This window comes from Schistocerca nitens, chromosome 5 (assembly GCF_023898315.1).
Source record: "Schistocerca nitens isolate TAMUIC-IGC-003100 chromosome 5, iqSchNite1.1, whole genome shotgun sequence".
NCBI classification, from domain to species: Eukaryota; Metazoa; Arthropoda; class Insecta; order Orthoptera; family Acrididae; genus Schistocerca; species Schistocerca nitens.
In genome coordinates, this window is record NC_064618.1 from 671,205,050 (window position 1) to 671,229,707 (window position 24,658).

Below are 24,658 nucleotides of genomic sequence, written 5' to 3' on the forward strand. Positions count from 1 at the left end.
CCAGAATGCATACCTACACAACGAAGCTCTCTACCAAGTCATCCTGCTTTGGAAAAAACGTATTGCATTGAAAGATGAATATGCAGCGAAGGGCGATCACCATTACCAAGTTTCATGCTTGCAGCTTGATTTTTTCGAGAGGATAATTGGAACATTATGACTACCTTTCGTATTTCAGTGCGAGTGTTGCCTCACCCCAGTTATGGACGGTGTGGGGCTCGGCCCCCGGGGACTGTGCGCTGTTTGCTGTGTGCTGGCCCGCCCACAGCACGGCGCCCCGCGCCGCCTACCCCTCGTTGTTATTCGGCCGGAGGCAGCGGCGGTGGCGGCGCCGTTAATTGAATACGGGACCCCCGAGCTGCGGGCAGGCGCCTCGTTACCGCCAGCGTCTGGGCTAGCGACCACATCATTACTAAAGGGCTGGGTCGAAAAATTCACACGCAGCAAACGCCGACCCACAGACATGGCAAGCACGAACGCGCAGGAAGCAGCTTTATCTCGTCACGAGGGACCGAACGGTCGGATATGTTCGAAGCCATATTAACTTTTGATTGTGTCTAACTCCTTGTACAGCCGGGAGCATGGACATGCTCCTGGCTGTACGAGGCTTTCTACAAAACTTTAAGATCAAAATTGTACAGACAATAGAGGATGCCAGGCTGGGCATTGTGATATACGATGGTGAGTCAAATGAAAACCTTAAATTTGTAATAACAAATCGAAATTTCGGACCGTTATCTTGTAAGTTGGTAAGCGTGCTACAAAAAGCGTGCAGAATGGCCTGTAGGTGGCAGCATAGATCAGATGCACACATACCGTCGCAGTAACAGTATGAAGATAGCCGCCCCACTTGCGACTTGCACCAGGGAAGAACAGCGTTCTGTTATTCGGTTTTTGCGTAGTGAAGATGTGAAACGTATTGAAATTCATCGACGAATGAAGGTTCAGCATGGTGATGCATGTTTGTCACAGCAGCAAGTCTACGAATGGAGAATGAAATTCGCAAATGGTGTGACTTCAGTGGAAGATGCTCCTCGTCCAGGTCAGGCACAACGGGTTGTGACTCCACAGAACATTGCAGCAGCTGAAGCCATAGAGAAGGAAAACTGCCGAGTGACACTGAATGACATTGCAGCATGTTTACAGATTAGTCATGGGTCAGCACACCACATGGTGCATGATGTGCTACAGTTTCACAAAGTGTCTGCTAGATGGGTGCCACGACAGCTGACTCCTGAAATGAGAGAACGACGTGTTGATGCTTGTGAAGAAGTTCTTCGACGCTTTGAACGACAAGGTGATGGCTTCCTTGCAAGAATCGTTACTGGGGACGAAACCTGGGTTCACTTCCACCAACCGGAAACGAAGAGAGCGAGCAAGGAATGGCACCATTCCTCATCATAAAAAGTTTCGAACAGAACCATCAGCAGGGAAGGTTACGCTGACTCTCTTTTGGGACGAAAAAGACGTCATTTTGGAGCATTACATGCCTAGAAGGATCACTGTTACCAGTGAATCATACACAGATCTCCTAAAAAATCATCTGCGGCCTGCAATCAAATCAAAGCGACGTGGATTGCTGCCAGCAGGTGTCCTTTTGCAACATGACAATGCAAGGCCCCACACTGCCCTTAGAAAAGTTGCAACAATCACAGACCTGCATTTTGAGTGTCTTCCTCCTCCAACATACTCACCAGACCATGCCCCAAGTGATTTCCATATGTTTGAACCACTCAAAGATGCAATGGGAGGAAAGAAGTTCCGTTCTGATGAAGAGGTACGCCACGCGGTGCATGAGTGGTTGCGCGGACTACCAAAAGAATTTTTTTCTAAAGGAATTTATGCACTTTGTAAGCGCTGGAGAACTTGTATTGAGCGTGGGGGAGATTATGTTGAAAAGTGATATAGTTTTGTACCACTTCTGCACAATAAATAATATTTTAAAAATATTTAGGGTTTTCATTTGACTCGCCCTCGTAAGAAGCCGGCGAGATCAACCGTAACCTGCAGCAAAAATAAACATTTTTAGGATACAGTATCCACTGTCCATCAGATATTAATAAAACTTAAATCGCTATTTCTTTGCATCTAGGAGAATTAAACTTCACAAGAAAATAAACAGGGTACAAGGTACTGACACTTGTAGTTCCAGAAGTCAGTGTCTACAACAGAATGTAATCAGTGACTCCTTGTAACAACTTGAGCAAGTTCAGAGGGTTCCACACGACGTAGGTCACAGTAACAACAACATCCCGAGGAAATGTTTCCCACTCTATCACCTACGGTCGACCACTGCTGAGAAAGTCCTGTGACAGCACAACAAGGCGAGGCGAAGATCTTATTACAGTTCAGCGAAGGGGGATATCTCATAAACAGAGTCCAGTGACAGTGACGGAGAGCAGACGTAAGTGAAGACCATCTACTTTAGATGATTATCTGAAGAGAATTGTCTACTGCCAGCCCTACGTCATGTTACTAGATTTGTACACTGACGAGCCGAAATACTATGGAAAAAGGTACAGTCGAGCGTTATGGCTCCAGACGGGCCGAGTGGGCCCTATCGACCGCCATGTCATCCTGTGACAACGTATTGGTCGCAATATGGTGGGTCATGTGGTCAGAACAACGCTGTCCCAGTCGTTGACTGCTTTCTTCACCTTGGAACCGCTACTGATTCGTGGAGTAGTTCCTCAACTGGCCTCACAACGGGAATTCCCCCGTACCAGTCCTCCTACCAAGGAAAAATGCCTGGCAGTTCCAGGAATCTAACTCGATTTCCGCATTTGGCAATCAGCTACGCTGACCATTCAACTACAGAGGAGGATCAGACAATATGACCACCTGCTTAATAACATTTTGGTCCAATTTGGAACACAATACAGCAGCGACTCTGCATGACAGGGAATCAACAATTCCTTGATAGGTTTCAGGGGTATGTGGCACCAGATGTCTATGAGCTCGTAAGACAATTTCCGGTAAGGCAATTCCCGTAAAGTATGTGCCACCGGTTTGTGGGCCTGGAGCTGGCACCCGATAGCAACCCACATGTGTTCCATGAGGTTAAGGGTAAGAAAATTTTTGGCCAAGACAGCTTGAACTCACCATCACACTCCTCAAACAACTGAAGCACGATTCTAGTCTTGCGACACGGATAGTTATTCCGCTCGAAGATGCCATCGCTGTCAAACATGAAGGAATGGAGATGGTTCTTAATAATGTTCACGAAGTCCATACCTGTAATGGGGTCTCCGATTACTGCCACAAGTCCTCATAGTATAATACTGCCCCCACCGGACTGTGTCGTGTTGCTATGTGTATTTCGAGCAGCCATTTGCCGGGATGACGACAACACTGCCAGGCACTTTTCCTTGGCGGGAGGACTGGTACGGAGTGCACTTGCCTCGTGAGGCCAGCTAAGGAACTACTCTACTGATGCGAGCACCTACCTGCTGTAGCAAGAAACGGGATTCATCCGACCAGACGACACGTTTCCGCTGATCCACGGTCCAATCTCGATGACCCTGTGCCCATAGTAATCGTAAATGATAATGTCCTTGGTCATCATGGGAAAATATAGGGGTCATCTGCTACGAATCTCCATGTCCATCAATGTGTAACAATTGTTCCTGCACCAGTAATTCGCTTTCTCGCCAAATCTGCCATAATTCGCCGCTTGTTGTGCTTTACGGAGAGTGCAAGCATCAGAATTCCACGTTCTGTGATTAGACAAAGGACTTCCAGCACTTTGTCACCTACTCGTAGTTTCACCATCCAACTAATTTCCATAATAATTTTAAATTAACAACAGCCTCAGTTGCAATGTTTGCCAAGATTTACCTAGGTTTCAGTTGGGATAACCCAACCTTCTTCAGAATAAAAGGAACTACTATTTGTCCATAATGGACCACGTCAAAAACTAAAAACTATAATATAGTAATACGTCGTCATATTGCAATAACTTATCTGGGAAACAGCCTCAGCCTCACTTCGCCACCGCAGTACGGCAGCAACGGATGTTGTGATGGAACTGGCTATAGCCTCGAAGCGCATGCGCTATAGTGTGTCATGCGTACTTGTTAACACTGGTACCAACGTGTACACCTAAACTCAAAAATTTATGAATAACCAGGCGCGGCAACGAAATTGGCGTATACTTTATCCTGTAAGGAACAAAGATATGTCGAGTGTCTTAACATTTGTAACAACTTGTTGGACGTCAAAAGTGAAGGGAGCAATGCTTTTACTATTTTAAGCCAACCTAACATATTAGGGCTAATCATCGAAATTGACCGCATGAGGATAACTACGTGTTTGAAATACCAGATGATCCCAGCTATTCAGCAAACGGGAGTGCTGAAAACATGTTGGCAAGGGTATAATGATTACTCCATAAAATTATGGTGGATGGAATAACGGTTGAAAACCTTCAAAAAAATTTTTTTCCGCAACTCCAGCTGGGAAGAAGGTTATTTTTGTCATATAGTAAGTGTTTAAAAATTTGCATTTCGTCCAAAATATCCAACCTCGCACACTTCACTTCGCAATGCAAGAGCTGAGTATTATCCGGAGGGTTTGGTGCGTGAGCCGTTTGCACTAAGTGTCCAGCGAATGTCGAACCACGCGTGCCATCTCCAACTTTAGTAGGGATATGTTCCTTGTATCTAGTTAGTAAAGCTCTTCCTGTTTGGCCGATGTAAAATTCGGGCAATTGCCGCATGTAATCTTGTAATCCCCGGATAATGACAATTTATCTTTAGGATTTTTAAAGCGTGAATCAGTTTCTTCTGCAGGCTATTATTAGTAGAAAATATTGTCTTGAACTCCTGGTTCTTTAGAAGATGCCCTATTTTATATGAAACTACCTATGAATGGAATAGGTATTATGGCAAATGGGCTAACTTCCGGCATGGTACCTAACGTGGAACTTGTCGTAGTTCTATCATTATTTACTTTCTTGTTATAGAGCCGTCTTACCATTCTAGGCTCGTAACCGTTATTTCGGGCTATTGTTTCAAATGTTACCAGTTCGTGTTCCTAGGCTTCTGCGGATACGAACTGGTAACCCTGGAACACGAACTGGTAACCCTTCTTAACGACCAGCTGCAGCTGCGAAACAAAAACTTTTTTGAAGGTATTCAACCGTTATTCCATCCGTCATAATTTTAAGGAGTAATCATTATACCCTTGCCAACATGTTTTTAACACTCCCGTTTGTTGAATAGCTGGGATTATCTGGTATTTCAAATCCGTAGTTATCCTCATGCGGTCAAGTTCGATGATTATCCCGTAGAAATTAAAATTAAGTAATTAATTTCTAGAGTGTTTGCAGATACATTTTCTTAGTCCTGGCATCCACTGCAAACCCCGGGTCACATTACCGCAGTACGTCGCTAGACGAGCCAAACCAGACTGATGCAGTCCGGTCACAAACTGGACTATCGTGTGACAAATCGTATGCTGTGTTTGAAGGAGCACAATGCTTCATCAGTCCATGCAAAGTTCGTGAAGATTTACGGCAACAAAGTACTAAAATATAACACAGTGCTTAGTCAGCACGACGTTTCCATTGTTGTTAGACCACTGTGAATGAGGAAGAAAGAAGTGACGGGCAATCTTTCCATCTTAACTGAAAATCGCGTGTGGCAGACGAGGCGATAGAGGAAAAACTAAAAATCAATCATGGATCAGTTTTGAGAGTTCAGACATGACAAATGTGCCGCACGCTGGGGTTAGCGACAGCTCATAGCTATTCAGAAAGCCCACCAATAGGAGAAAGCAGCGGATGTATTGCAGCCGTGTCACAGTTATGCAGAGGATTCCTTAAGTCGCCTAATCACCACATATTAGTGCTAGGTGTATCACAATGACTCCGAGAAAAAGGAGCAAAGAAAGCAATGAAAAAATACAGATTTACCACTCCAGATAAAGGAAAGTGTCTTTAGTAACAGAGATGTAGACGGGGTAGAGATTATGAGTAATTTACTCTCATAACCCGGGAGGAGAGTATAGTACTTAGTCTACAGGAATCACGGAACATTATTAACGCAGTGTTTCTCTTGCGTAGCCTGGTGCAAGAGTGCAAGAACATCCATTAGGTCGACAAGAATTTAGAACGCTATTTATTTGTGTTTCTGGTATTATTATTTGTGACTTTATTTTCCTGGAGATGTTTAGACATGTATTTATTTTTTTATTTAATATGAAGAAAGTTTAAGTTGCGTTATGACAGTCGAGTCACATCATTATTTGTCTAAGGTCAGCTGGTACAATGAGAAAATTAAACTGAATCGCTGTAGAGTCTGAGACCGACAGGATCTCCGACGGAAAGGAAATATTATCAATGAAATTGAAGACATGCGCGGAAAAACGGGCTAACCCTCAAATGTAAGAACTTAGAGATAAGAGTTGCCATCTGTTGCTAGGTACGGGAAGTATCAAAATTGGCGTTGGTCACATTAGGATATTTAGGGGTGAGTCCAATGTCAGTTTTGATTGTATCCATACCCAGCTACAGATGGAAACACTTATCTCTAAACTCTTACATTTGAGGGTTAGCCCGTTTTTCCGTGCGTGTTTTCACTTAATTACGATGGTATAAATATTGGTCATTCTATCGAATGGGGACATAAAAAATAGCGGACGTAGGAAAAAAAAGTTTGTGTAACATGTAAGACAGGGTTTGTCCATGTACTTGCGTACTCAGTGATTAATTGTGAAAGGAAATGTTTTACCTTACCTAAGAAATCGTAGAAGTTATTAAGATTAAGCATTCAGTAATGCAGCAAAGTGCAGTCGTCGTGATTCCTGTTTACTTTGAAAACAGTTTAAAAGGAAGGATGTTGTAATTGCTAATATAACTGGGAACAGAATAGGTCCGTAGAGGCATCAGTTGTTTTGCTTCCGAGGCAATTGACAGTGTAAGACCATCTGTGGCAAGAGAAATGATATCCTTCGGTAGAACGTAGTGGGGTTTACACTCGGTTTAAAATTAAGTCGTGTAAACTACTATTTAATATATGACTATGAGAGGGAAATTCTGGAGGTTTTGTCTCTGTATATACACTCCTGGAAATGGAAAAAAGAACACATTGACACCGGTGTGTCAGACCCACCATACTTGCTCCGGACACTGCGAGAGGGCTGTACAAGCAATGATCACACGCACGGCACAGCGGACACACCAGGAACCGCGGTGTTGGCCGTCGAATGGCGCTAGCTGCGCAGCATTTGTGCACCGCCGCCGTCAGTGTCAGCCAGCTTGCCGTGGCATACGGAGCTCCATCGCAGTCTTTAACACTGGTAGCATGCCGCGACAGCGTGGACGTGAACCGTATTTGCAGTTGACGGACTTTGAGCGAGGGCGTATAGTGGGCATGCGGGAGGCCGGGTGGACGTACCGCCGAATTGCTCAACACGTGGGGCGTGAGGTCTCCACAGTACATCGATGTTGTCGCCAGTGGTCGGCGGAAGGTGCACGTGCCCGTCGACCTGGGACCGGACCGCAGCGACGCACGGATGCACGCCAAGACCGTAGGATCCTACGCAGTGCCGTAGGGGACCGCACCGCCACTTCCCAGCAAATCAGGGACACTGTTGCTCCTGGGGTATCGGCGAGGACCATTCGCAACCGTCTCCATGAAGCTGGGCTACGGTCCCGCACACCGTTAGGCCGTCTTCCGCTCACGCCCCAACATCGTGCAGCCCGCCTCCAGTGGTGTCGCGACAGGCGTGAATGGAGGGACGAATGGAGACGTGTCGTCTTCAGCGATGAGAGTCGCTTCTGCCTTGGTGCCAATGATGGTCGTATGCGTGTTTGGCGCCGTGCAGGTGAGCGCCACAATCAGGACTGCATATGACCGAGGCACACAGGGCCAACACCCGGCATCATGGTGTGGGGAGCGATCTCCTACACTGGCCGTACACCACTGGTGATCGTCGAGGGGACACTGAATAGTGCACGGTACATCCAAACCGTCATCGAACCCGTCGTTCTACCATTCCTAGACCGGCAAGGGCCTTGCTGTTCCAACAGGACAATGCACGTCCGCATGTATCCCGTGCCACCCAACGTGCTCTAGAAGGTGTAAGTCAACTACCCTGGCCAGCAAGATCTCCGGATCTGTCCCCCATTGAGCATGTTTGGGACTGGATGAAGCGTCGTCTCACGCGGTCTGCACGTCCAGCACGAACGCTGGTCCAACTGAGGTGCCAGGTGGAAATGGCATGGCAAGCCGTTCCACAGGACTACATCCAGCATCTCTACGATCGTCTCCATGGGAGAATAGCAGTCTGCATTGCTGCGAAAGGTGGATATACACTGTACTAGTGCCGACATTGTGCATGCTCTGTTGCCTGTGTCTATGTGCCTGTGGTTCTGTCAGTGTGATCATGTGATGTATCTGACCCCAGGAATGTGTCAATAAAGTTTCCCCTTCCTGGGACAATGAATTCACGGTGTTCTTATTTCAATTTCCAGGAGTGTAGTTATTACTAAGATTCTAACTGAAGGGAAATTTCTTGATGTGGATTTGTTCCTGAAGACTCTTGTGTCACGACTGCTTGTTTACGGCGGATTATCAATCCAATAGGTTAATGGTTAAGCGAAGAAATTAGATTTAGACTAGACAGAGAAGTTAGGAAGTGCCGATTACGCTACACTGGGCTAAGGAAATGATTAATGGTAATGAACGCTGTACGTAAGCCATAACACATTAGTAATATTATTATTTAGTAATTACGAAAGGTCTGTTTCTACTAAAAAACGAGGTGCTCGCCTGATAAAGGCTGATATAGTACCTATTAGTATGAGACTGGGATATAAATATAAACCAAGAGAAGATTTGATATCTCAGATGATTAATGTTTTACTTCTAAGTTTGAAGCTTGAGCAATGTTTTTGTTGTATTCCACCTGTAATAATTTTATGTGAGAAAACTGAGTGTCAGTTGATTAAGTTAGACTAATATGATTAACTGAATTAATAATTGGAAGGTGAGGATCTAATATGAGAATACCATAACGATGGTAAGAAAATAAGATTATAACTACTGTACATAATAGATTATCTACGCCTGTGCAGTGACCAGTGTGTGGTATGTAAGTAAATTTATCCAAAGAAGACCCATCATCTTGATCCAGAGGGATGTGAGTTGAATCGACTTACCAATTACCTGAGTGAGCTTCATCTATGATCGGCGACGTGTGACGGTTCGCTTATAGCAAACGAGTAAGTTTAATTTCACAAGTGAGGCGAGCACGCCAGTTCACCAACGATGTTGAAAAGAAGAAAGATTGCTGAGAGAACAACGAACGTGGACGTTATGGTATTTTCAATATTTTAGTAGGTTCGAAAGTGCTTCATAATTACTATTCTTACTAACTTCGTGCTGCTGCCGATGAAACGACTGGTAGATTCAGTAGCTGGTCACCAATAGAGGGCAGCCGATGGCGCAGCGATAAAACAACGATCATCTTAGAATTCCCGTCTACGCCGGTTGAAAATGTTATAAACTGGTATTGTTAAGAAGTTTACTTGATGTTTACACTATGTTGAGGCAAGATCATTGGGCCACACTAAAACTTCTGTATCACTGTCATCGAATCTAATTGAACTTCACATGGAGAGGGAATATATTGGGGCATCAGCTATAAATTGGGATGAAGAATTCATATCTCTGTGACAATTTGTGTGTTTCTGATTTGTAGCTAGTATCATTGAAGTTACTTTGCTGTTCGTTGGGAATGACTGAAGAGCTTTAGCTTGAGTCGATAATTTAAATTGAATGTACGAAATATTTATGCAAAAATCAGGTGCTTCTTCCCTGGATTTTAAATAACTTACGAGAGTTCGGTGATTTCAATTAATAGTGGTACTCACGATTTCCCTTCGCTTTCATCTGATTAGTAAGATTATGATAATTATTTCAGGGTTTGACGGCTACTTAAAGGTAGCTAATTTTAAGGAGGTTAAATTAATGTCCCTAACGTGTGGTATCTGCTTGAGACGACAACGTGATCTCATGGTCTCAGGTTCTGGTGGGCCACTAGGTGGCAATTGCAGCTAATCCTGAGGATAGTAAGAGGCCCTAGATAGGAGGTCCAGCACATGGAGTAGTGTTAACAGTAATGGTAAACCGTCACTGGTGCATACTACCGAAATCTCTTTACCAGATTACAGGAGTCGGTCAAGACAAAGCGTGGACGGAACTTGTTCAAAGGAGTGTTATTGTTCCACGACAACGCCCCAAGGAACACAGTCACACATGTCAGTTCTTTGGGCTATGAAATTTCGCCTCACCGCAACAATTCTCCGTAAATGGGATCCAGTAAGTTTCTTCTTTTCTTGGATGAAGAGACTGTTGCTGTGGGTAGGTCTTGCCCTCACTTTGGATCCGCCGCAACGACGACGCCATGTTTCCTATCAGTAATCAGGTTATAAAGAAACTTAATAATTGTCCGGCAGGAGTGGCCGAGCGGTTCTAGGCGCTACAGTCTGGAACCGCGCGACCGCTACGGTCGCAGGTTCGAATCCTGCCTCGGGCATGGATGTGTGTGATGTCCTTAGGTTAGTTAGGTTTAAGTAGTTCTAAGTTCTAGGGGACTGATGACCTTGGAAGTTAAGTCCTATAGTACTCAGAGACATTTGAACCATTTTTGTTTTTTGTAAAATTCAGTGTCTTAGTTTCCACGATTAACCTTTGCCTGTGTCGCAATGGCGCTTCACGCGAAATATTTATCACACAACGTTCATACTAGCTTTCATTTCAAAATTACGACACCGGCTAAATAAGTTTCTAACCATTTAACAGGGCGGTTACAAGTTAGTGGATTTCTGAGACTTCTTGTATTTTTTTCAACGCTGGACCTGGCTGTGTTTCATCGTACTGGAACTTTGAAACTGAACTTTCGTTCTGGGACTTTAACTCGTACTGAGTCTAAATGTACAAAACTCTGACTTTGTAGTGTCCTGTCGGGACTCGAATTTTGGCTAGCGTAGTGTAGTGTGTTTTTAATAGTGATATTTTGTAGTAGTCTTTGTTTGCTTCCCAACGGCCTTCAGCCTTCTGACAATATTGATGTTTATCAGTTCTTCTACATGGAGTAACCTTTTTCCTTAAGGCCTTCGGCCTCCCTATAAATATTACTGTTCTTTCACTACTCGAGAAGAGATTTTCTTTTGAGTACTCTTTATTTCTTGTTCGAGAAGTAATTGTCGTTGTCAAGTGATTAATCCTTACCTTGTATTAAAATACATGGGGCATATTCTCCCTTGCAAATTAAACTTTGTTCTACCATATCAACGTGAACGTTTCTTGTACGCCAAACAAGATCGACACAAGAGCTATTTGCGTGGCAGGCGTTTCCAGAATAACGGTCGGAGGTGGGACGGTTGGTGAGCAATCAAAAAGAACCCAAGTCTCCGCCAAACCTTCCAATCGCTGAGTAACTTGTGTAGCATTGACAGACGAATGTATAGAGGACTAACACTATTACTAATTTTCAGGCTCGAAGCTTCGTTCTTTCCAGATGATAATTAAAACTTTGTGCCTACTCCTCGCACATACCACATTGTGCGTGTGTGTGTGTGTGTGACACACAGGGCGTGAGCAGAGTCGGCGTTCCCTGGAAGGCTGCGTCGGCTGCGGCGGTTCTCTGCGGGTGACACCTGTCAGCTGCGCGGCTCTCATTAGCCGTACTCCTGCGGACGGCCTGTTTAATTAACGCGCGTGCGCAGGGGCGTATCACGACTTCCTTTGATCGCGCCGCCTACGGTTTTTCGTCTTCTGTTTCCGTGATTACTCAGCTGCAGCGGATAGCATTCTCGTTTCGCCTATAGTGGTCTCCATGCTCTTCCCGAGATGTCTGTCAAATGGGAATAAAATTGCTATTTGGAACTAGCAGATTTTCTTTCCTTCCATGTACGTCCTGTGCGCTGTGTAAGTAATCGCTTCTCAATATCTCACTGTGGTGATTTTGACATTGTGCAGACATCATTGTGATTGAAGAGTTGCTAATAAAAACTGCGTGATTCAGCTAAGCTCTTCACCTAAAAACGTTTTTTCAATAGTATAAGATATCGTTGCTCCATTTTCACTCAGACTGTGAGAAACTCCTCATTAATCACATATAGTCTCTTATCAAAGCTATATTAATAACAGAGATTTGGGTATGAACTTCGCTTTTCTTATTGGAATTACATTAATGTCTGCAGCTAGTATCGTACTTCTAAAAGAGACAAATTCAACTGCGTTTCGTCGTCAATATCCAATTACTACACTACAGGACATTAAAATTGCTGCACCACGAACATGATGTGCTACAGTCGCTAAATTTAACCGACAGGAAGAAGGTGCTGTGATATGCAAATGATTAGCTTTTCAGAGCATTCACACAAGATTGGCGCCGGTAGCGACACCTACAACGTGCTGACATGAGGAAAGTTTCCTACCGATTTCTCATACACAAACAGCAGTTGGCCGCTATTGCCTAGTCAAACGTTGTTGTGATGCCTCGTGTAAGGAGAAGAAATGCGTACCATCACGTTTCCGACTTTGATAAAGGTCGGATTGTAGCCTATCACGATTGCGGTTTATCGTATCGCAACGTTTCTACTCGCATTGGTCGAGATCCAATGACTGTTAACAGAATATGGAATCGGTGGGTTCAGGAGAGTAATACGGAACGCCGTGTTGGATCCCAACGGCCTCGTATTTCTAGCAGTCGAGATGACAGGAATGTTATCCACATGGCTGTAACGGATCGTGCAGCCACGTCTCGATCCCTGAGTCAACAGATGGGAACGTTTGCAAGACAACAAGGATCTGCACGAACAGTTCGACGACGTTTGCAGTAGCAGGGACTATCAGCCCGGAGACCATGGCTGCGGTTACTCTTGACGCTGCATCACAGACAGGAGCGCCTGCGATGGTGTACTCAATGACGAACCTGGGTGCACGAATGGCAAAACGTCATTTTTTCAGATGAATCCAGGTTCTGTTTACAGCATCATGATTGTCGCATCCGTGTTTGGCAACATCGCGGTGAACGCACATTGGAAGCGTGTATTCGTCATCGCCATACTGGCGTATCACCTGACATGATGGTATGGGGTTACACGTCTCGGTCGTCTCTTGTTCGCATTGACGGCACTTTGAACAGTGGACGTTACATTTCAGATGTGTTACCAGCCGTGGCTCTACCCATCATTCGATCCCTGCGAAACCCTACATTTCAGCAGGATAATGCACGACCGCATGCTGGATACAGAAAATGTTCGACTGGTACCCTGGCCAGCACTTTCTCCAGATATCTGGAGAACGTCTGGTCAATGGTGGCCGAGCAACTAGCTCTTCACAATACGCCAGTCACTACTCTTGATGAACTGTGGTGTCGTGTTGAAGCTGCATGGGCAGCTGTACCTGTACACGCCATCCAAGCTCTGTTTGACTCTATGTCCAGGAGTATCAAGGCCGTTATTACGGCAAGTTCAAATGTTCAAATGTGTGTGAAATCTTATGGGACTTAACTGCTAAGGTCATCAGTCCCTAAGCTTACACACTACTTAACCTAAATCATCCTAAGGACAAACACACACACCCATGCCCGAGGGAGAACTCGAACCTCCGCCGGGACCAGCCACACAGTCCATGACTGCATTACGGCAAGAGGTCGTTGTTCTGGGTACTGATTTCTCAGGATCTATGCACCCAAATTGCGTGAAAATGTAATCACATGTCAGTTCTAGTATAATATATTTGTCCAATGAATACCCATTTATCATTTGTATTTCTTCTTGGTGTAGCAATTTTAATGGCCAGTATTGTAGCTTCAGGAAAATTGTTTAAAGTTTAGCACTCAACTGCTCTGAACATGTAACGCATTGTTGACTTATGCTGAAGTTTTCGATACCAAAATAACGAAATACTTCACGTCAGATAACAAGGAAGCAGAGTATTGCCCCTCCGAGATACAGTTAAAAAATGACCACAGCGGAAATGTGCTTCGATTCTGTCTGTGTCATTCACTTGCGTCCAGTGCTGGTTAATTTGTAAAAATGAATATCTTTCACAAACCAAAAGAAACGAGATACGCATCCTCCATACGGTGAATGCTGAAGGAATTGGAGGAGAGCAGTTAAGTTGTACGCACAGAGGAACATAGAATCACACTATACCGAATGTCCAACATATTTGTATTGTAAGGGCGCAGGAATGATATGCAAATGGTAACGAGTAATACTGCAACGAGCGGAGAGACCGAAATAGATGCTCTGCCAGCATTTGCTCAAAATCCACAGAGAATCTGCGAAACCCTCTGGAGTAACTCAGCCCCGCGTTGTTCGCGTTTTATGCGCCTACACCTTCCATCAGAATCATGCGTTGACTTCACCAGCAGATTAACCAGCGGGATCTGCGATTCTGTCGCTCGGCCCTGATGCTACATCAGCGTAACAGGTCCTTTCTTCAAAGAATTCCCCACACTGATGAACCTACCTTTGTAAATCGTGGAAAGCTGAGGATCCGCACTGGCTGGTGAGAATCCGCATTAGCCGAGTCAAGTTCAATATCAGAGGAAACGCAGTGTGAACGTTTGTAGACTACGTGATTGCTCCTTACTTCATTGAATAAAGATAAACTTGTACAAGACGCGCAAAATTCCTGACAAATGTCCTATCGGCTCTCCTAGAGGGTGAAATTACTGCAAATATGTTGATGTAATTGGTATTAATGTGATGATTATCCTGCTCACTACCCACCTGTGGGTAGGAAAGCGCTCCGCCAGCCTTTTACTAGTCACTGGATAGGACGTGAAGGCATCAGTTAGCATGCATTTTCAGACGACCCGAAAGTAATTAAAATATCAGACACATTGCTGCAGCATGTGCAATCATAAGCAACGAATTTTCTTAGCCTGTGCAGAAGTCCTTACATCAGAGATTGCAAAGGTGTATTGCATGCTTGCCATTTCGAACACTCGATGACATAAATGGAAATTTAAGGAAGTATATATCACGACATTCTTTTGTGATTTCCCTTTGTTGCTTTTGCCAATGTAATTTTGTAATGCAAGTGTATATCTGTGCACTAAATTCATGACGTGACGTTACTATTTTACAGTTTTTCTGTCAAAATTCCATGTTTTAGAAATCCATTCAATTTTTCACGTGCACCTTTCTGTCATCGCTCCGGTAGAAACAAGAGTTAACTGGTGCATCATTCTTAGGAGCTACATCCATGTCTTTCAGTTGGTAAATCTGTGCAATAAAATGCAGCAAAATGTGATTATTATCAGTTTTAAATTTAACTTTTCCCATTATTTCGCTTTTGTAAGTCTACTCTCTTAGCTGCGTCAAGCTGTAGCTACAGTTCCTTGTGACACTATAAGCTTCCACGTAAGATAGCAATCATTTCTATTTTCAAAACAGGTGAATGGTTCAAATGGCTCTGAGCACTATGGAACTTAACTTCTGAGGTCATCAGTTCCCTAGAACTTAGAACTACTTAAACCTAACTAACCTAAGGACATCACACACATCTGTGCCCGAGGCAGGATTCTAACCTGCGACCGTAGCGGTCGCCCGGTTACAGACTGTAGCGCCTAGAACCGCTCGGCCACTCCGGCCGGCCAAAACAGGTGAATTTTAAGTTTCAAATACTTTAATTTTCGTGAAACTAATAATAAGACTTTGAAGAATTATACACCATTTAATTCGTCTCTTACATAACAACGATACTCAATTTGAACAGGTTTCGAATGACCCGTCGGTACCTATCTTCCGCAGTGTCATCCTCAGCCAATAGGCGTCTCTGCATGCGGGTATGGAGGGGGTATGTGATCAGCACACCTCTCTCCCGGCCATCTCAGATTTCGTTACCGGAGCAACTACTTCCTCGTCACGTTGCTCCTCAGTTAGCCTCTCAAAGGCTGAGTGCACACCGATCGCACAACAGCGATCAGGAGACCCGGGCAGTCACCCATTCAAGTGCTAACCGCGCCCGACGGCGCTCCACTTTGGTGATCTCAAAGACCGTTAGCAGAACTCCAAAACTAGCAGCAGAAAAGACTATAGTTTTTTTTGAAAAAGGGAGACTGGTACCGATATCTCTGTAAATAATATAGCTAAGAAAAGAGAGCGTCGTTTATTTGAGACTTTCTCGCTGTTCATTTGTGTGAAAACGGAATTACGATACCTTAAACGGTTCCGGAAATATCTGAGGTGAATTATTCTGTATAACGCAGTACATCATTATTAACGGACACGTCTTCGACGTCAATTCGAGCGTACCCAAGGAGTATTACAAAAAATGGTTCAAATGGCTCTGAGCACTATGGGACTTAACTGCCGTGGTCATCAGTCCTCTAGAACTTAGAACTACTTAAACCTAACTAACCTAAGGACATGATACATATCCATGCCCGAGGCAGGATTCGAACCCGCGGCCGTAGCGGTCACGCGGTTCTTACTGTAGCGCCTAGAACCGCTCGGCCGCTCCGGCCGGCGGAGTATTACAGAAGTGTTCTATCCACTATATATACGCGCTGTTTCATAATTTATATTGCAGGTGTGTAGGGGTTGTAGAGCGGCAAAGCGGAAAATTTTTTTAATGTGGAGACAACGTCAAGAAACGAACCATTTGTATATAAAATAAATCTGAAATTAGATCACTTTCGAATGTTCCGCTTGAAACACATGTTCGTAGCAGCGATGGCGAGGCATGACAATCTCTGACCAGAGAGTTATTTATCGTTGCTAGTCTGCACTTGACCGCGCGAGAGTTCAGAGCAGTTGCGAGGAAGTAGTTGTACGTAGCAGTTGCGAGAGAGTTGTTGTACGTAGCGAGTCGCGAGAGCATGTAGTTCGTTCGTGTTAGTAGCGCGCGCGAGACAGTCGCAGTTGCGAGTGAGGAGTCGGCGGGCGTCGACATGGGTCCCTGGTCAAGATTCGGGACGAGGTATATTTTTAAATAAGGTAATGAAGCAGCATTGCGCACATGTGATAATGTAATGTATATTAACTGTAATTAATTTGTTCAAGAATTGCCCCAATAATAATTTTGTTCTGAAAGCAATTTTTTTAAGAAAATAATCATTACAATTGAAACAATATTTCCTTTGCTTTTCCACCCAGAATCAATTTTTCAGGTTGATCTTAACGTTAATTTTGTGGGGACTTAATATTTTTGCACATTATTATTATCATTGAGTTTTATTACTGTGGGAAGCTAACGTTTGGTACTATTTGCAATTCTGATTCTATTCTTTTCATTTAAAAATAATTACGGGTAGGTAACATTTGGTCTATTTTCACTGTCATTTAATTATTGTCATTAAAATTTTTGTGGGAAGGTTACACTTGGCTCTATTCCCATTAATATTTAAATATTGTCTAACAAAATTTTGCGGGGAGGTTACACTTGGCGACATCCGGTCCAGGATCGTATTTCGTTGAGAATCTTCTGAGAAGTAGTCAGATATTTGCTCTTATTTATTAATATAATTAGCATTTGGCGCAACGCTTTTACTAATTTTATGACTTTCTTTCCTCAGATCATCGGCAATTCGTTGCTCTGTTGTATTTGTGTTTGTTGCTTTTTGCATTGTGCTTATTTCATTTGTGAATAATTGTGACTACTGTAAAAATGCCGCGAAAGACTGTGAATAGTGTATCGCGAGGTATAATGAATTAAATTACCGATTTAAGCAACTTCACCGATAATGCTTGTGACGCGCAATATAATGATGACAATCCACCGTTTACTGACAATCATCCTACTGATGAACAAACGAACTCAATTGTCTCCTCTGTTAATTTGACAATTGATGACGCGGGGCGCCCTATTGTAATGAGCGCTGCCCAGCTTAGTACACCCGGTTTGGAAAATTTAAGTAAAGTACAGACAATTTTTTTAATGAAAATGGACAGTATACTTAAAGTACGACGGATACATTCAATTCCGAAATAGCGACGCACAGTGCACATCCGATAAGCAAACCTTTTTGTGAGTCACAGAATGACCAAATGGTCACACAAAATGTGACAATTGCAGGTACACCACTAAACAGCACAGAGAATAGAAATGCTAATATTGACTTTGAGCAAATTATGGCAAGGTTGCTACAACAACAATTTAGTGAAAATTTCAAACAACTTAAAGAAGATAACAAACAATTTAAAGAGAATTTCAAACAATTTAGTAAAGATTTCAAACAACTTAATGAAAAACATGACAGTCTTAATGAAAAACTAGAGAATAATAATGAAGATCTCAAACAACTTAGTGAACAGGTCAGACAACAGAGTGAAGATAACAAACAAGATAACGAAAAACTCAAACAATACTTTAATGAAAAATTAGACAACAATTCGAGACAGCTTAGTGAACAAATTAGAGCCGTTGCCGCGCAGTGTCATGACACTAAGGAACAGTTACGCGAGGAAATTGAGGCTTGTTCAAGAAAAAGTAACGAAGAAATTAGATCGGTTGCTCAAGAATTAAGGAATATGCAAACAGCTGCAACAGAATCACTCAGAGACGAAATTAATACAGTCGGTAAACAATGCTCTGAAAAAGCTACACAATTACGCGACGAGTTTAAAGCAATGACAGCAGAAATTTCGCGCACAATGGACGCAAAGATAGACGCGAAATTCGAACAACAGAACACTCAAATTGACGAGCGCTTTAATCAGCACATACAAAACAGTCATATGCGTTTCCGCAAATTTATTCAGGATCAAAATAAAGTAAAACGACAAGTAATGGAAACAATCACAGCTCAGAGACAAGAAGACAAACGTAAAATGTTTGCGAAGGCAAAAACATATGTAGACAACAATATTGCTACAGTGTCCGACGAAATTAATACCATCAAACAGTTGAACACAGAATTACGTGATGAAATTTCCGATCTTAAATCAAAAACAGATACACACACAGCAGATATTCAGACAGTGACAGACAGATTCGAACAATTAGAACTAACACAGGATTCCGATGTCGTGAAAGCTGACGTTAAAAAATTGAACGAAACCACACGTAAATTACAAAAACAGATTAATACTTCTGACACTAAAAACGATGATCAGGTAAAAATACTGACTGAAAAATATGATGAATTGGCCAGTCGTATTGATGTTATCGAAAGTACTAATGACAATAAATCAGACGATACCACACCGGTTTCATTTAATCAAACACCTGAATTTCAAAATTTACAGCAGACAATTAATGAGATAGATTCATCTAATAACACATTGCGTAGAAAATTGTCAAGTTTACAGCAAGAAGTAACAGAGATGAAAAGTATTTCATTCAATAACACATCACAGCAGACGCCACTTTGTGAACATTTGTCAGACTCACGCAGTGCGTATAATTTGAATAATCTACAGAGAGTACGGGACTTAGATTCCGAACAACCACAGTTCAGCAGATTCTCTTACAATCCTGAACCTGTTCCATCATACAGAGACGATAATTTTGACTGCAAACATTTTCTGTCGGTGAGAAAATTTAAAGTGTTTAAAAATGACAGAACACAGATTCATCCGCTAGATTGGATACAACAATTTAGCTTTGCTTTTCCACCGACTTGGCCCGTAACACACAAACTTGAATTTATTTGCAGTTTTTTGGAAGGCGAGCCGGCAACTCATATGAGACCGATCGCGAGGCAATGTTACTCGGTAGAAGAATTTCAGAATGCTTTTCTGTCAGCGTACTGGTCGAAGACGACACAGCGCGGAATTAAAGATCAACTAATTAGTTTGCCAAATTATGAGAACTCCAATTTTCCCAGTGTAACCTCCCCACAAAATTTTCAAAGAAAATATTTAAATCTGAATGGTCATCGTGCTAAGTGTAACCTCCCAAGAGAATTTTGAAAAATAACAATACTTAAATGTTAATGGGAATAGAGCCAAGTGTAACCTTCCCACAAAAATTTTAATGACAATAATTAAATGACAGTGAAAATAGACCAAATGTTACCTACCCGTAATTATTTTTAAATGAAAAGAATAGAATAAGAATTGCAAATAGTACCAAACGTTAGCTTCCCACAGTAATAAAACTCAATGATAATAATAATGTGCAAAAATATTAAGTCCCCACAAAATTAACGTTAAGATCAACCTGAAAAATTGATTCTGGGTGGAAAAGCAAAGGAAATATTGTTTCAATTGTAATGATTATTTTCTTAAAAAAATTGCTTTCAGAACAAAATTATTATTGGGGCAATTCTTGAACAAATTAATTACAGTTAATATACATTACATTATCACATGTGCGCAATGCTGCTTCATTACCTTATTTAAAAATATACCTCGTCCCGAATCTTGACCAGAGACCGATGTCGACGCCCGCCGACTCCTCACTCGCAACTGCGACTGTCTCGCGCGCGCTACTAACACGAACGAACTACATGCTCTCGCGACTCGCTACGTACAACTACTTCCTCGCAACTGCTCTGAACTCTCGCGTGGTCAAGCGCAGACTAGCAACGATAAATAACACTCTGGTCAGAGATTCTGTCATGCCTCGCCATCGCTGCTACGAACATACGTGTTTCACGCTTCGTGGCACGCGCAGTGCGGAGACAATGCGCTCTGATCTGTATGCTCTACAGGAGCACATGGCATGGACAATTTTTCGAGTACTGGTCATGGGGTCCTCTTCTGTGTGACGAGGGATGTCATCTCCATGGTCCAGAGTGCGTTGCGTCCGTGTAGCGCCATAACAACTCTCCTAGTTGCGAACGTACCAGTTTCTCATAGCCTTTTCTGTAATCGAACAGAAGTGGTGTGTGACTTCATAATTACAACAGAGACTGCAGACGGCGCTATCTTCTCAGTGTGTGCTTACAGTCAATCGGGGCATTTGAAAGTAATCCAAACTTCAAACTTACTTTACATCCTAACGGCTCCTTGTCGAAACTTTTCCTACTACGTCACAGCTACGATACCAGAAGTCCATAATAGGAATCGCGAAGCACCCTGTATAAATGACCTACTGGATAACTTCGGAAGCTCCAAGACGCACTTCGCGAATTGACGCTGTTGTCCAAGCACGTGACTGTCGAACATTCGCTGGAAGTAGTCACATCTATTCAATATCTGGAAGTATACGTACACGTCTATCGAAAGTGGGACGACCACATGAAAACAGCCGTAGGAAAGGCAAGTACCAGACTGAGATGTATTGAGAAAGTACTCTGGAAGTGTAGAAGGTATGTTACGAAGCCGTTTTCGAATAATTTGGTGATGTGCAATATTTCAAAATTATCTGTCAGTAAAGACCTGTATCCTGCGGGCTACAAAGGAAAATTGTGTGCTTTTTACTCGAAGAGCCGGCCGGTGTGACCGAGCGGTTCTAGGCGCTTCGGTCCGGAACCGTGCTGCTGCTCCGGTCGCGGGTTCGAATCCTGCCTCGGGCATGGATGTGTGTGATGTCCTTAAATTAGTTAGATTTAAATAGTTCTAAGTCTAGGGGACTGATGACCTCAAATGTTAAGTCCCATAGTGCTTAGAGCCATTTGAACCATTTTTACTTGAAGAAATACAAAAAACAGCAACTGTTTTCCACAGCTTTACTTATGTAAAGATACGTTTCGAGGTTTCATCCGTTATCAGTTGGTGTAAGACATTAATCGTTCATGTAACCTTTTTATCGAAAACATTTTGGACGCTGCAGCTGTCCAGGGTTAAATAAAAATTCATTTAGCTACAGCGTTTCTCTAGTTGTATGTTTACGATTAATTAATAATTAGGCACATTTGCTTTTGCTCTGTAATGTGTTGGACTGATGAAAATATAAATGTCAATGTATAATGGTATCTGAAGATCGGTGAAAGCCTGAAACGCCTCTTGCCACGAGTAAAGCTGTACAGTGATTTGTACTCCCCCCTTTCCTCCTCTCACAGATATAGACATTCCATTGTTCATTCATGACTTCACTTCTTTATATCCACATTACTGCATTCTAGTGCCGACAATCTGAATATCGTCAGAATTAATAACGAAGGTTAAAATACGCAGGGTCAATAAAAACCTGAAGAGACTGGGAAGTACTATTTCTGTGTAATCCAAACTAAAGCTCCAAAACGGTTTTTTTTGTCAGACTATTCTTCAATAAGTGGCAAACTAAGTGAATGAAGGCAATTTATTAAAGCCCCATATTTTCAAAATTACGGACGGTTAAAAATCATTGTGGGTCAAAACAGACCGGAACACCTTATGAGGTTTAAAAGTCGGTCCTGACATACAGTGATGTAATATCGACCGCTGTTTGAACCACATTTTGGAATTTAGCACGTATTTAGGGATATTGAATCGATGGTATGGATGGGTGTGAAGAATGACAAGATATGTTGAATTGAATGTATAGTATAATGAGTACAGAGTACTGACGGAGAGTAAACAATAAAAAGACTTGGGGTGATCAGACATAGCAAAAATGAGAATGCCAAGAAATTTAATATAAAAATTAACGGTCACCAAGTAGACGAAGTTACGAGATTCTGTTACCTTGGAAGCAAAATGACACATTATGGTTGAAGCAAGGAGACAAAAAGGAGACTCACAGCAAAGAGGGAGTTACTGGCCAAGTCATTACTTGATGGAGAAATTCATTCATGGTAGAGGCAGGCGAAAATTCAGAATTGGTACAACTTTTTTTTTTTTTAAAAAAAAGAAGAGAGAGAAGAATTGTAACATTAGCTTCTAATTTATTTCAAATTGTTATCACCCATATAGGCTGTCCTAAATGGTTATATTGTATGTCATCCATTCTTTATTCGACTATTGCAATACGATTACAGTTGGTCATTCATTCATTCATTCATTTCATTGTTGCCCTTATGGACAGTGTTTGAACTCGAAAATCACATGATGACACAATTTTCACTTCTTTCCTCTCTTCCTCTTCTCTTCCCAAAATCTCTTCATCCTTTGGCTGTGCTCCTGTTTCCTTTGCTCTGTCCATAATGTTCCTGTCTTCTTTCTCTCCTTTACAATAAATTTTGCACTCCTAACTTTGTTTCTGAAGTATTTCCTGTCTCCTATCATTTGCCTGTTGATCCCTATCTGCCTTAAGTCTTCGTCTATTTCATGATACCAATTTGTTTTCTTGCTTGAGCTGATTACTACATCAAAAATTTTCTTTGTAAGTCGGTTGTTGTCCATTCTCTGTATGTGCCCATAGAAAGTTAATCTGCGTTTTCTGATCGCGTCTGTTAGTCTGTCAGTGTGCTGGTACAGCTCTTTGGTAGGTCGCTTCATCCATATGCCATCTCTGTGAATTGGTCCAAATATTTTTCTGAGAATTTTGCGTTCTATTTTTTCTGTGTCTATGATGCCTGATGCTCCAATTGTGGTTGTTTCTGACGCGTACAATGCTTCTGGTAATACAACTGTTTTGTAGTGCCTAAGTTTGGCCTGCCTCGATATGCTTTTCTTATTATAATGTGACCATGTGAGTTTGTATGCCTTCTGTAGTTTCTTCGTTCGTTCCATGTTAGCCGCCTTGTTTGATCCTCCCATTTGTATGTACTCCCCTAAGTACTTAAATTTTTCGACTCTTTCTACGGATCCATATACAGTATGCATGGTGTGTACATTGTTGGTCTGTCGTTCCATATATTGTGTCTTCTCGTAAGATACCTGCAGACCTGTTTTGGCAGCTATTTCATGCAAGCATTCCAGTGCTTCCTTTGCCTCCTGTGTATTATTGCTGAGTATGGCTATATCATCTGCAAATGCCAGACATTTTATGATTGTTTTGGTTTCACGTGTTCTTCCCAGCTGTATTCCTTTAACTTGTTCCTCCCACTGCTTGATAATTTTGTCTAACACCATGTTGAACAGGATTGGTGAGAGCCCGTCTCCTTGTCGGACACCTGTGTGTATGTGGAAGGGTTCCGAAATTTCTCCCATGAACTTAATCTTGGAGGTAGTGTCTGTAAGCGTCTGTTGTATAAGTGTCCTGGTTTTTCTGTCGATACCATATTCTTCCAGTACGTCAAAGAGTGTCTGTCTGTCTATGGAATCATATGCTTTTTTAAAGTCCACAAAGGTAACTACAGTGTTTCTTGCCTGTCTGACTTTCAAAAGTGTTCTCAAGTTCCAGATCTGTTCGATGCATGATCTCCCTTTTCTGAAGCCCGCCTGGTATTCCCCAATTTGCAGATCTGCTTGTGGTTCTAGTCTGTTTAATAGCACCTTAGAGAAAATTTTGTATGTAACTGGTACTAGCGAAATCTACATCTACATCTATACTCCGCGAGCCACCTTACGGTGTGTGGCGGAGGGTACTTATTGTACCACTATCTGATCCCCCCGTTCCATTCACGAATTGTGCGTGGGAAGAACGACTGCTTGTAAGTCTCCGTATTTGCTCTAATTTCTCGGATCTTTTCGTTGTGATCATTACGCGAGATATATGTGGGCGGTAGTAATATGTTGCCCATCTCTTCCCGGAATGTGCTCTCTCGTAATTTCGATAATAAACCTCTCCGTATTGCGTAACGCCTTTCTTGAAGTGTCCGCCACTGGAGCTTGTTCAGCATCTCCGTAACGCTCTCGCGCTGACTAAATGTCCCCATGACGAATCGCGCTGCTTTTCGCTGGATCATGTCTATCTCTTCTATTAATCCAACCTGG